The sequence below is a fragment of the Orcinus orca genome, chromosome 1 (assembly GCF_937001465.1).
Source record: "Orcinus orca chromosome 1, mOrcOrc1.1, whole genome shotgun sequence".
Lineage (NCBI taxonomy): Eukaryota > Metazoa > Chordata > Mammalia > Artiodactyla > Delphinidae > Orcinus > Orcinus orca.
Window position 1 is genome coordinate 178,968,528 of NC_064559.1, and position 13,071 is coordinate 178,981,598.

General features: G+C 49.9%; 1 protein-coding gene across 2 annotated transcripts in view; it reads left to right on the forward strand.

Annotated features, from left to right (window-relative positions):
- HIVEP3 (HIVEP zinc finger 3) overlaps positions 1-13,071 on the forward strand; it is a 500,469-nt gene that overhangs the window by 321,987 nt on the left and 165,411 nt on the right. For both annotated transcript variants that reach the window (XM_033421978.2, XM_012531907.3), the window contains exon 3: positions 11,563-11,643. The gene's annotated coding sequence lies outside the window, so the exon portion shown is untranslated. The remainder of the gene's footprint in view (positions 1-11,562; positions 11,644-13,071) is intronic.

Consider the following 13,071-nt stretch of genomic DNA (forward strand, 5'->3'; position numbering starts at 1 on the left):
CCCGAGGGTGGCAGTGGGAGAATCCAGTCCAGAGCAGAGTCCAGAGAAACGGCCAATGTGGGCTGGCAGGGGGACATCCGGGCACTGCCACTTACCAGCCAAGTGACCTTTGGTAAGCTGCCTGTCAGCTCCCTTATCTATAAAATGGGAGTAATGATAGCAACTGCCTGACGTAACCCTCTTTGGGGATTTGATAAAGTAAATTACCTGTAAAATTCTCAGATGAGCACCTGGCAGGGAGCACGTGCTCGTAAGCCACTGTTGGCCACCATCGTGTCACCACCCTCCTGCACAGTGCCAGCCCTGGGCCTGTGGGGCTGCAGCTGGGCGCTGGGCCAAGGCTGAGGAATAAGGTGGGTGCCGGGCCTTGGGAACAAGACCGTGACAGTTTCCAGGAACAGGGCACAGTATTAGGGGAGGGAAGTCTGAGCTGGGGGTTCTTTAGATGATTATAATGATGGGTTCGAGAACCAGAGGTGGGACTAAACTTGCAGGGGACCCAGCTGTTGGAGGAAGAGAGATGGGGGGAGGAGGGTCAGACCCTCACTCCGACTAAGGCTAATGGCTAAGGTTAAAGCCTTTCCATGTGGTTCTGAAGAGTTAAATTACCATTTCACATGTGCTTGTCCTTTTTTTTTTTTGCGGTACGTGGGCCTCTCACTGTTGTGGCCTCTCCCATTGCAGAGCACAGGCTCTGGATGTGCAGGCTCAGCGGCCATGGCTCACAGGCCCAGCCGCTCCGCGGCATGTGGGATCTTCCCAGACCGGGGCTCGAACTCATGTCCCCTGCATCGGCAGGCAGACTCTCAACCACTGCGCCACCAGGGAAGCCCCTGTGCTTGTCCTTTTGAAGCAGAACCGTGGAATGTCCAAGCTGGCAGTGATATTGACCACCCAGGGTCACACAGAAGGTTAAGAGCACACCCCTGTTCTCAGTGCTTCTGTCTCCCCTTTGGTCACTTTAGATGACGGTTTAGGATCTTTCCAGCCCTGCAAATGGCCCCTAAAGACTGTTCCTGTGGTTTGTTCCGCGGTAGGAAGGGGTGGTGGGGACTGTGAAGAGGCAAGGCGTGCAGACCAGGATACATCGGGAGGCTGATCCGTGGGCTGACGCACAAAGAACAGGATGGGGGGAGGGGCGCGGTCCAGCTGCTTTCCGTTTGGACTTGAACAGGGCTGTCTCTCTGAGGCACGGGGGTTGCTTGCACCCTATCAGACGCAGCTTGGCATAAGCTGGAAATCTCTCCGGGGCTCTCCAGGCTCCTGATGGAAGTTGCTTCCTGAACTGAGCCTCTGTCTGTCCCTGACTTCTCGGCTCCTCTTTAGGTACTATCCCTCCAACGTGCCTGTCCGACACCTGAGCCAAAGCAGGCAGGCAGGGGTGCCCCAGGGGTTGGCAGGGCCTAGAATTTGCCTGGTTGCCCTGAGCTCTGCATCTGGCGTTCCTGTGGGTGGGGGCAGTGGAGGGGGAGTATTTACTGAGCTGCAGCCTCCCCTAAACCCTGCTATGTTGGTGACTCGACATAACTGGGTTTGTTTCTTTCTGCCTCTGTTTCCCTGTCTTAAACTCCAGTTCCCTGCAAGGGTCAGAGCCCCACATGAACTCCAGACCCTGAGACCCTGACTAGCTATTACCATTTCATCCAAACCCCACTTTGGGCTGGATCTTATTCCCTATACCCTCAAGCTTCTGGCTGGGTTCTTGCCCCCAGCAAAGAAGATGGCCAGGAAATGGCACTGCCATTCGTCTAGCTTCTGAGATTGCCACTGCCAGAGACTACCTGTGTCCACCCATGAGTGGCCCTGCTTGGACCCATCCACCCTCTGGATACTCCCTCCTCCAGGCTTCTTCCTGCCACCGGCCCTTTGATGCTACAATCCCAGCCTGCTGGTGGGTACACATTCCCAGGTCTGAAGCTCTAGCTGGGTACAGGGATGCTTTGGGCTGCAGGTAACAGAAATCCAAGTACAAGTGGCCTAAACAGTAGGGGTTTATTAACTCCAGAAACCTGGAGGTGGGGGCAGTTTCAGAGCTGAATAACCCTGTGGCCCAATGATGTCAGGGATCCATCACTTTCCAGCTTTCCCTCCTCTGCCCACCTTCCCACCAAGTCAACATTCTTTCACTCTAAGGCATAAGATGACCCTGGGGGGCCATTTGCAGACATGATGATAGGCAGTGGAGAAGAGGACCATCTTTTCCAAAATCTCTTTCTTGTCCCAGAAACACTGAGAAAGACTTCTTTTAGCTATAAAATGGGAGTAATAGGTCCCATTAGCCAGAATTGAGTCACATGCCCATGCCTGAACCACTCACTAGAAAGTGAAATGGAACTACCCTCACAGGATTGGACTCATCATGGTTTACCCTCTGGGCCTGGGGAAGGGCCGGCCCCAGTAAAGGCAGGCCTCTGTAGTCCACTTGAACTTTTCCTGTTTGCATTTGGCGCCAGAGCACCTGGTCACAGCCCTTTGTGGCCAAGGAAGCCACTTTGACCTCTTCCTGTCTGCACCCGGTAGGTGTAGAGTGTACGTAACAGAAACTGACTTTAGACAACTAAAGTGAAAAGGATCAAGTTGGAAGGATAATGAATGGAAGGAGAATCTCATAGAATTGTTAGGAAGGTTGGAGAACCTTCCAAATGGTCCATTGGCTCAAATGAGGATCCAAGGTCCCTTTAGGGAGCAGAAAACAGGAACTTATTGCTGGCAGTCTGTCATGGCTGCAGAGACGGAAGATGCAGGGGCATGGAAGGAGCATCGGATATACTTAGCTCAGTCTCATGCCGTCCCTCTGGCCGCGGGAAAGCAGGGAGCCTTGCTTTATGGTCCAGCCAGAGCGGGAGAACTAATTCCACCAAAATGAAATCAGGGTGCTATCGCAGAAATAGGGAGTGAGGGGGTAGGCACCGAGTGGCCAAAACCCAGCCAACGCCCACGGTAGCCCATGATGCCTGACCCGAAGACAAAGCAGAGATGGCGTGCTACGTGTCCCTCACACGGGGATAAAAGATGACCTTAGGGCTTCCCTGGTGGCGCAGTGGTTGAGAGTCCGCCTGCCGATGCAGGGGACGCGGGTTCGCGCCCCGGTCCGGGAAGATCCCACATGCCGCGGAGCGGCTGGGCCCGTGAGCCGTGGCCGCTGAGCCTGCGCGTCCGGAGCCTGTGCTCCGCAACGGGAGAGGCCACAACAGAGAGAGGGCCGCGTATCGCAAAAAAAAAAAAAAAAAAGATGACCTTAACTTCACGGGGATGGCCACTCAGAGCAGGAGACACGTGAGCACCCTGTCAGGCCCCCAGAAAGGCAGCCCCCCTGTGACATCACCCTGACAAGCAGAGGACCCCATCAAGTCCTTCTAAAGGCAAACCTGAGCCACTCCCCTTGGGGGTGGCTCCTCCTGGCTCCTCCCAGCTGCTCTAGAAATTCTTCTGTTCACCAATTATAGGAAACTGGTGACAGGCTCAGAACATTTCCAAGTCTTTCCTCAAGAATGCATGAATCCGAGGCCAATGCCCAGGCTTACCATCCTCCAGGTAGGGCAGGTTTCAGGCTTGCCCAGATCTATTGCAGCAGATAGCAAACCATTAGGGAGCACCTTCTCTGGGGCAGGTAAGGGCTAAGCACTTGGTAGGCAGTATTTCATTTAATCCTCCCAACCATCCTATCCTACGGCTACCATTTTCCTTTTCTACAGATGAGGAAACTGAGGCTTGGGAAGAGTCATTGATTTTCCCATGGACAAACAAGAAGCAGAGCAGGATTCAGATCTGATCCACAGCCCCCTCTTAGTCACTTCACCGTACTGCCCCACACCCCACTGCTATCGCTATCTTGTTCTTCCTGCTTCGAAGAGAAATGGGACCGTGACCTTAGTTCACACATTTGTCCTCTAGGCTTATCCACTCCCCAAAGACCCTCCTCACCTTGGGCATCAGCCCGCCACCTGTCAGAGCCTCGGATGGCTCCAGAACGCCATCCCAGAATGCTAAGTCCTTTCTTACCCCACCCAAGGCCCTCCATGAAAACACAGTCACAAGTTGTACTTTTTAATGTCCACAATGAAACTTTGTCTTTGCCCTCGTAGTTGTGTCTTCCAAGGACATGGCTCTGCCTTCTGTTGGCACAGAGCATCCTTTCTGCTGCCCTTGCCAGTGCCGTCAACCTGGCAAAGGACCAGGAGCTCTACAGGTCTCCAGAGGGCTGGTCTAATGGAGCCATTTGCCAGCTGGGCTCCAGGATCCCCCAGACGTGCCACAGAACCCCTTCAGGAGCAGCCTTGGAGGGAGTTGTGGGGTAACATGAAACATAACCCACTTCTACCAGGGCACCCCACCTTTATCTGTTTTCCACACTGGTCTTCAACGTAAGTTTTATTTTCTAAGAACAAAACTCTGCAGAAAATTTATGGGTTCATTGGATACATTGATGCTTTTTCCCACAAGATTTCACAAGGTTTTCCTTGAACTAAACTCCTGTATCACCCTGGTCACTAGAATTGTCTTATGGGCTCATAGCTTATCATTTTCTCTTTGACCTCATTTGAAGGCCAGTACTTCAGGAATAGCCATATATGCAGGAAATACCTCAGCACACTAGTAAAAAATAGAGAAAGTTGTCCACTGTGTTTCTTGGTACCCTTGAAATAAAGACCATGGTAACCAAGTCGTCTCAGAAATCTGGCACAGGGGCTTCCCTGGTGGCGCAGTGGTTGGGAGTCCGCCTGCCGGTGCAGGGGGCGCGGGTTCGTGCCCCGGTCCAGGAGGATCCCGCATGCCGCGGAGCAGCTGGGCCCGTGAGCCGTGGCCGCTGGGCCTGCGCGTTCGGGGCCTGTGCTCCGCGGCGGGAGGGGTCGCAGCGGTGAGAGGCCCGTGTAACACACACACACACACACACACACACACACACAAGAATCCCCCTGCCAAAGCAGAGGACACGGGTTCGAGCCCTGGTCCGGGAAGATCCCACATGCCGCGGAGCAGCTAAGCCTGCGAACCACAACTACTGAGCCCACACGCCACAACTACTAAAGCCCGCACGCCTAGAGCCCGTGCTCCGAAACAAAGAGAAGCCTCTGCAATGAGAAGCCCGCGCACAGCAAAGAAGAGTAGCCCCCAATTGCCGCAACTAGAGAAAACCCGCGCGCAGCAACGAAGACCCAGCACAGTCAAAAATAAAGTAAAATAAAATAAATTAATTAAAAAAAAAATCTGGGACAGGAGGGTTTGATTTTCCTAGTTTCCTGGCTCCTTCCTACTACTGACAATAGAACCCATCTTGTTTTGCTCCTTACCTTGGCTACTAGAATGCCCAGAGCTGAGATATTCAACTATGCATCTCTCTTTTTAAAATGTGATTTTTCCATTATATACTACTTGTGTATTTCCTAAGAATTAGAAAAAAAGACAAGTAAAAGGAAGCCAAAACCAAAAATTACTTACTGTGTTTCTACTCCCCCAAAAACTGTTAATATTTTCATCTATTTCTCTGGATTTTTTTATGTACAGTTTTCATGTGGTTTTTTTTGTAGGGTTTTTTTCTTTTAACATAGGTGAAATCATCCTGTATGTAAACTTTATAGCTTGCTTTTCTCAACCTGATATCTAAAGATTATCACATTCTTTCTTTTTAAATTGAAGTATAGTTAATTTACAAGGGTGTGTTAGTTTCAAGTGTATAGCAAAGTGATTCAGTTATGCTTACATATATATATGTTTATATATATATATATATTCTTTTTCAGATTCGTTTCCATTATAGGTTATTAAAAGATACAGAGTATAGTTCTCTGTGCTACACAGAAGGTCCTCGTTGTTTCCCTATTTTATATATAATAGTGTGTATATGTTAATCCCTAATTCCTAATTTATCTTTCTCCCCACCCCTCACTGTCCCCTTTGGTAACCATAAAGTTACTTTCTATGTCTGCGAGTCTACTTCTGTTTTGAAAATAAGTTCATTTGTATCATTGTTTCCGATTCCACATATAAGTGATATCATACGATATTTGTCTTTGCCTGACTTACTTCATTTAATATGATAATCTCTAGGTCCATCCATGTTGCTGCAAATGGCATTATTTCATTCTTTTTTTTTTTTAAGATGTTGGGGGTAGGAGTTTATTAATTAATTTATTTAGTTTGGCTGTGTTGGGTCTTCGTTTCTGTGCGAGGGCTTTCTCTAGTTGTGGCAAGCAGGGGCCACTCTTCATCGCAGTGCACGGGCCTCTCACTATCGCGGTCTCTCCTGTTGCGGAGCACAGGCTCCAGACGCGCAGGCTCAGTAGTTGTGGCTCACGGGCCTAGTTGCTCTGCGGCATGTGGGATCCTCCCAGACCAGGGCTCGAACCCGTGTCCCCTGCATTAGCAGACAGACTCTCAACCACTGCACCACCAGGGAAGCTCCATATTTCATTCTTTTTTTATGGCTGAGTAATATCACATTCTTAAAGGATGCAGAGTATTTCATCAGGTAGATCAGAGGTCAGCAAGATTGTTCTGTTAAGGGCCAGATAGTAAATAATTTAGGCTTTTCAGGCCATACTGTTTCTGTCCCTACTGCTCCACTCCGCCTCTGTAGTAGGAAAGCAGCCATAGACGATATGTAAATGAGTGGGTGAGGTTGTGTCTCAGTAAAACTTTATTTACAAAACCAAGCTGCCAGTGAGATTTGGCCTGCAGGCTGTAGTTGCCAGCCCCTGATATAGATGGAGTCTAGTTTTCATAGACCCGTTATCCATTTCCATATGTTAGCATTTAGGTTTGCCTTCAGTTCTTAGAATTTTTGTCCCTCAGACTATATTCCTGGAAATTGAGATGACTGTGCCCCAAAGTATGGATATTAGTGAGGCAAAGCTCTTGGTTCATGCTGTGATTGTTTTCCAAAAGCATTCTCCCAAATTCCGCTACCATCAGTGATGTGAGTGTGCCCATTTCCCCAAACCCTGTGTGCACTGGGCATTGTCCTTCAAGACATATCCCTCCAGCCTCCCGTGCTCCCTTATGTCTGAACTTTGCTTTTGTCTGATGTTTCACGCCTTGGTCTGCACTTTTATTCTTTAACCTTCCTCACTTTCTTTCTGGAAGTAGGTAAGATTTAAGCAAGCAGGGGTCAAGTTCAGGGGTTGGGGGAGCCAGGGAAGCACAGAGTCCTAAAGGTCCAGTGAGGGTGGCACTGGCCAGCAGGGCTGACAGCTGTCCTTCTCTGCTGGGTGAGGAACCCACTCTGGTGGGTGGTCACTGACTAAAACTTCCATCACTGTGGGTCAGGTTGGGGAGTGGAGATGAGACTGCCATGGGGAGAAAGGAGCAACACGGCAGGAGGGGACAAAGTGGATTTGGGGCTCAGACGGCACAGGCTTCCATCAGGCTCTGTGTGTGAGCTTGAGAAAGTTATTTTACCTCTCGAATTTGCCCAGTTTTTCATATGTAAAGGGGATAAAACAGTCAACTGCACAGGACTGTCCTGAGGATTCAACAAGAGCCTTAATACCAGACCCTTGCACAGCGCCTGGCACAGAGAAAAGACTTAGTGTGTCCTTGTTAAGTTGAATTGGCTTGAATGGTAGGGTCTTAGGAATGATGGGAAACAGATCATATGAATATTTTTTAAAAGAGAAAGAGTTTGGATTCAGTGCACAGTACAGGGTGGGCCTTCAAAAAACCATTGATGATGAATGAATGGCTGGAACTGTGAAGTCAAACAGCTCCCGCTTTGTCACCTGTTAGTTACACGATCTTGGACAGAGCACCTCCCTCCCTACAGTGCTTCAGCAGCCTTCTCTGAAAAATGGGTTTACTGAAGGATATTTACCTAGGGCTCCCAGATGAGAACACAATCATGGGTGGCTGAGTAGTTTGTTCAGGGTCGCCCAGCTGGTCCGCAGAGAGCTCAGGGTGCCCACCTGCCGGCTTGCTATGAGGATTACACGAAGCCAGGATTGTAAATTTTCTGGCTCAATAGATGTTCATTCCTTCCGTTAAGCAAGCTGGTCTGCCAGCCTAGGGGTATTGGCCAGGGAAACTGAGCACAGAGGGGGTCTGCAGCCACCGCAGGGACTGGGACTGCCCCAGAGGCTGCTGCACGGTGGCTGTGAGTTGCTGGCACTGGCGCTTGGGAGGAGCATTCCAGGTGGATTCTCCGGAGGTCACCTCTCCCAGGGGACCATTTCCCAAGAGCTGTCTCGCCTCCACAGAGTCCAGTGTGTGCTGTGGCCAAATAGAGAATTTGCCTTTTCTCAGCAGCCTCTTGGCTGGAAGTGCAGCCTAGGCTTTTCTAACAAGCCATAGCTCTCGTATGTGAGGGAGCATGTGGTAGGAGCAGCACGTAGCACAGGACGAGCTAGACCATGGGACGAGCTCCATCACGGTCAGCTGCTGTTGACCTTGGTAGGCGTGTTATCACCACTGCTATGCACCTGGGCTGGGTATAGGAGGCTTTACCTCCTCCACATAACATCTGATCAACCCCGCTTCCCTTCAAGGAAGGTGTGAGTATCCCCATTTTACAGATAAGGAAACTGAGGCAGGTATGGGGAGATAAGTACAAAACTAGTAGTAACAGAGTGACAGTATATGGCCTTGAATTTAAGTATCTGACTCTAGAGCCCATATTCTTAACCATTAGTCATATTTACTGCTCTTCATTGGACATAAAACCTCTCGGTGAAGCAGAAAGGGATTTTAGTCCTGAAATGACCAATGTCCTTCCTTCTGGATTTGTCTGACCCAGGAACGAGGGGACCCTAGATTCTTTGAGGCCAGAACTCCAGCTACTCTTTTGACTGACTCATTCATACTGGAGGCACAGTTATTGACCTCTTTCCAGGGAGTATTTCATCAACTATCCAACCAATGTTTTTTAGGGATCTTCCCTGTGCCAGGCCTTGTTCATGGTGCAGGGAATGCATCACAAGTAATAATAATTACAACTCACCCTTACTATGTGCCAGGTACTGTTCTAGACACTGCACATAGATTAACTCATTTAATCCTCACGATCCCACAGATAGCTGGCATTAGCCTTTCCTTATAGATGAAGAAATCAAGGCACAGAGAGGTTAAGTAATCTGCCCAATGTTCCACAGCTAATGAGTATCAGAGTCAGGATTTGAACCCAGGCAGCCTGGGGTCAGCATCCATACATTTAATTGCCCCTGCACTGTTGTGGCTCACATAGTCCCTGACTCATAGAACTTCTAGTCTTTCCTTTCCGACAGGCATGTTCAAATAGGACCAAACTGGCTTAATTCAGTTTTGTTTGCTAAGAAGCGAACTGGGCAGTGAGAATGAATCATCCCGGGTTTATAAAGTGCTTGACATCATGGGGACAGTGGGAAAGAGTCAAGGTCATGAATGGGACCCTGGTCTATTTTCCACCACGGCCTTGACTGCCGTGTGCCCTTTGGCAAGTCTCCTCACCTCTCAGCCTCCGTTTCTTTATTTGCAAAATGGATTGTCAGTACCTGTTCTAACTGCCTCCAGGCATTTTTGTGAAGACCAACTGGTGTGGCAGATGGAAAGAAGATTTCAAATAGAAAAAAACAGGCACTGGGCAAGGATTTGTTATTGAACCAAAGTGAAATTTTGGTCAGCTTGATGAATGAATGAATGAGTGAATGGTCCCAGCAGGCCTGCAGATTGGCTCCCTGGGTAACAAATGGCTCTCTTCGGGAGGTCTGTTGGAAGTTTTCAGAGTCTCATCAGGGCTCTCTCCTTGGCCATGTCCCATGCTCCCGTCCCTTGAGTTATTTTGCATCTAATTTTGTGTGAGGCTCCAAGGCTGCTTTGGCAAACATCCATTAATGTCTGTTAGGAGAAAGGCCTTGTGCTAGGCTCTGTGGGGAGACTGAGATGAATTTTGAATGGTCTCTGCTCTCAGAGGCTCAGAGGCTAGGAGGAGAAGTAATAATAATAATAACGATAATAACGATGGCCAGTATTTACCACATCCCAGATATTGTGTTGAGTTTTTATATGCATTATTTCATTTAATCATTGCAACAACTCCATGAGTTACTAAAACTTTTGTCCCATTTTGCGTGAGGAACCAGATTTAGACAGGTTAAGTAACTTACCCAATTTCACACAACTCTGAAATTATAGAGCTGGGCATGAATTTGACAAAGAATATGTGCATACAAATAACTCTATTATAAGGTGGAAACCACAGCGTATCCTACTAGAGGGGCAAGGACAGGCCTCTTGGCGTTCAGAAAGGGAAGGGGAGCAGGATGATGGTGGTGATGGCGATGGTGATGCTGACGGTCTGTTGACGGTAATGATGAGGATGTTCATGATGGTGGTGGTAGTGACGGTGGTGGGGATAATGGCAGTGATGGTGGTGAAGAGGATGGCGGTGATGACGATAACCCTCTAGTGCCCGTTTGTTGAGCTTTTCTTTCATGCTAGGCCCTGACCTGGGTGCTTCCTACTATCTCATTTCATCCTCATAATGACTTTCCAATGTCAAGGTCATCATCTCCATTTTACCCGTGAGGACTCTGAGCTAGAGACAGGCTGAGTGTCCTGCCGAGGGCACGCGTCCAGCCTGCGCTGGGCTGGAGCTTAAGCATGCCTCACGGCAGAGCCACAGCTCTTTCCCATACCAGGGTCCCTAACCCGTGGGCCATGGGGCCGGGCATCCCGGAGATGCTCCCTAAATACCTACTGAGCAAATATTGAATGAATGGATCCCCGAGGGGTCAAAGCCTTAAACCCAGAAGACAGAAATAACATGTCTCGAGTGAGTATGTGTAACCGTTATTTAAATAGATGTCGCGGTGCTGTGATCACTAAAATACAAGTTAGTTGTAAAGCATTATGTTCATGTGGCTTTTGTATTGTTTTTTTTTTTTTTTTTCAATGAAAATATACTAAGTGTACAGTTCGGAGGAGTTTTGAGAAATATTTTCACACAAAAAGGGGTCCTCGTGCTAAAAATGGTGGGAAGCGTCCTGCAGTACTGCGTGTCGTGTGAAGTGCTTTGCCCAGTGTCTGGCACAGAGGTCACTCAGAGGAGAGAGGAAACCCACCAGGCTGGGGATTGGGAGCTGTGGCATTGGTCCTGGGTCTACAAGTGACTTACCAGACCTGAGCTGTCCCTTTCCACGGCTGTCTCTATGAGACCTAACACCAGCATCTAAGAGATTTCCCAAGTGGCTATGGAATGCTGGCATGAATGAATGGATAATGGAAGAAAAAAATGAGTGAATTACGACGAATGGTGCTCAGGGAGGCTGTGAGGGGATGTTTTCCCCAAGGAGTGCTTGAAAGTGAGAGGTTTTCAGCCAGAGAGCAGAAATAGAACGCAGGGGGTTCAACAGGGACCGTTGACTCCAGACTTCCAGCTCTGTGAGTGGGTGGTTAGGCTACGGTGGCATCCCCAGGGGTGTCTGATCTTGACTCTGTGATGACCCTGTTGGAGACGGGGTGGTGGCTGGAGCTTGGCTGTGAGGCTCCTCTCAGCAAGGCTGTGCTCCCTATTTGGGGATGCATTTTTCAAACTCAAGTGCAAGCTGACAGATGGCAGTGGTATAATATTCTCACATTCTCTACTTCCCACAGGCCTCCTTCCAACACAGCCCTGCGAGCTCTTAAAAACCTCTGTCGTATCTCGACCATGAGACCACGGCTGGCTCTTAGCAGGTAAGCCCTCCATTGCTCCCTCACACCACGGGGCATGGAGCAGTTTCAGCACAGCCCTAGGACCGTGGGCATGTTTGTGGCCAAGAGGTAGGTGGGGCTGACTCCAGTCTTGGCAGGAGAACGGAGCCTCACACTCTACCAGGACTTCAGGACAAAGCTGCCAGATGTCCAGAGTCCTGCAGCTGCCGTTTCTACCAATGGCAGTATATGGCGCTAGGAACGTGTCCTCGGACAGAAGCCAGGGAACTGGTTCTGACACCGTGTCAGCCTTTACTGCTCAGGAAACTCTCAGGCAAGAACCTGCCTTTCTGGGTTTCTGTTTCCCTATGTGAAAGTGAGGGAATAGGATTCAGTGAACTGGACTCAGAGCCAGCTCTTCTAGCCTCTGGCCAAGGCCATGGGCTGGGAGGAGGGATGGTGGGGACAGCAGCTGTCTGCCACTTCCCTAGGGCTCGTCTCCTGTTTGATTGCTCCATGGACCTCCATGGAGAGCTTGGGCTGGGCTTTGCATGTGCCGTGCGTGTGCATGTATGCATTTGAGCCCAGGACCTGTGTCCCTTCCAGCAAACTGTGCTTGAAGTCGAACTCAAGCATGGACAGTCACCAGCCCTGCACCTGCCCTGTCATGGCTGGACAGCACACCACGGTCACTGTAGGCTCTGGTGCCCAGATGGGAAGGGCAAAGGCTGCCCACATGCTGAGAGCATGGGCAGTCCTGCAGCAGAGTGTGGGTGTGAAGATCAAGCTGGGTGACGGGCAATACAGGGTGGGAGGCTAGGTTACCGTAACAGTGAGGCCTTCGTTCATGTGGGAGTGAGTGCAGGGCCAAAGCTCATGGGCAGATCTTCAGGGCAGGCTGGGAGAGCTGCCCAGGAGATGAGACCAGGAGGGCACTGAGGCCTAGAGAGGAATAAAGCACATCATTGCCCTGAAAAAGCTTCCCATCCGAAGGAGGAGATGATGTGCAAATAGCCACAGTACAGGAAACCTGTGAAGGCAGGAGGGGTCCATTCTGTCTGGGTTTGGTTGTGGGGTGGTTCAGGGAAGACCATTTGAAGATGACACTTGAACTGGGCTTTGAAGGATGAATAGAAGTTCACCAGGTTAAAGAAAAAAAAAAAAAAAGGAAGAAGGGCGTTCTAGGCTGAGGAGACAGCATGTACAAAGGGGGAGTGGCTGGGGTGTAGGCCTAGAGGAGGAGTGAGGAGCAGTGAGGCTGGGAGAAGTGGGTGGGCCTTTGAATGCCAGGTCAAGGAGCTCGGGGTAGGCCCTTTATGATCAAGGAAGGAAAGGAGATGGTCAGCTCCATGGTGCCAAGAGAGGCCTCTGGGGCCCAGGGAGAGGCTGAGAGCAAAGATGAGGGGCTCATGTCGGAACCTACTGAACATTGGCCATGGGAGGCCCAGGGCAGGACGCCCCTCACTGAAG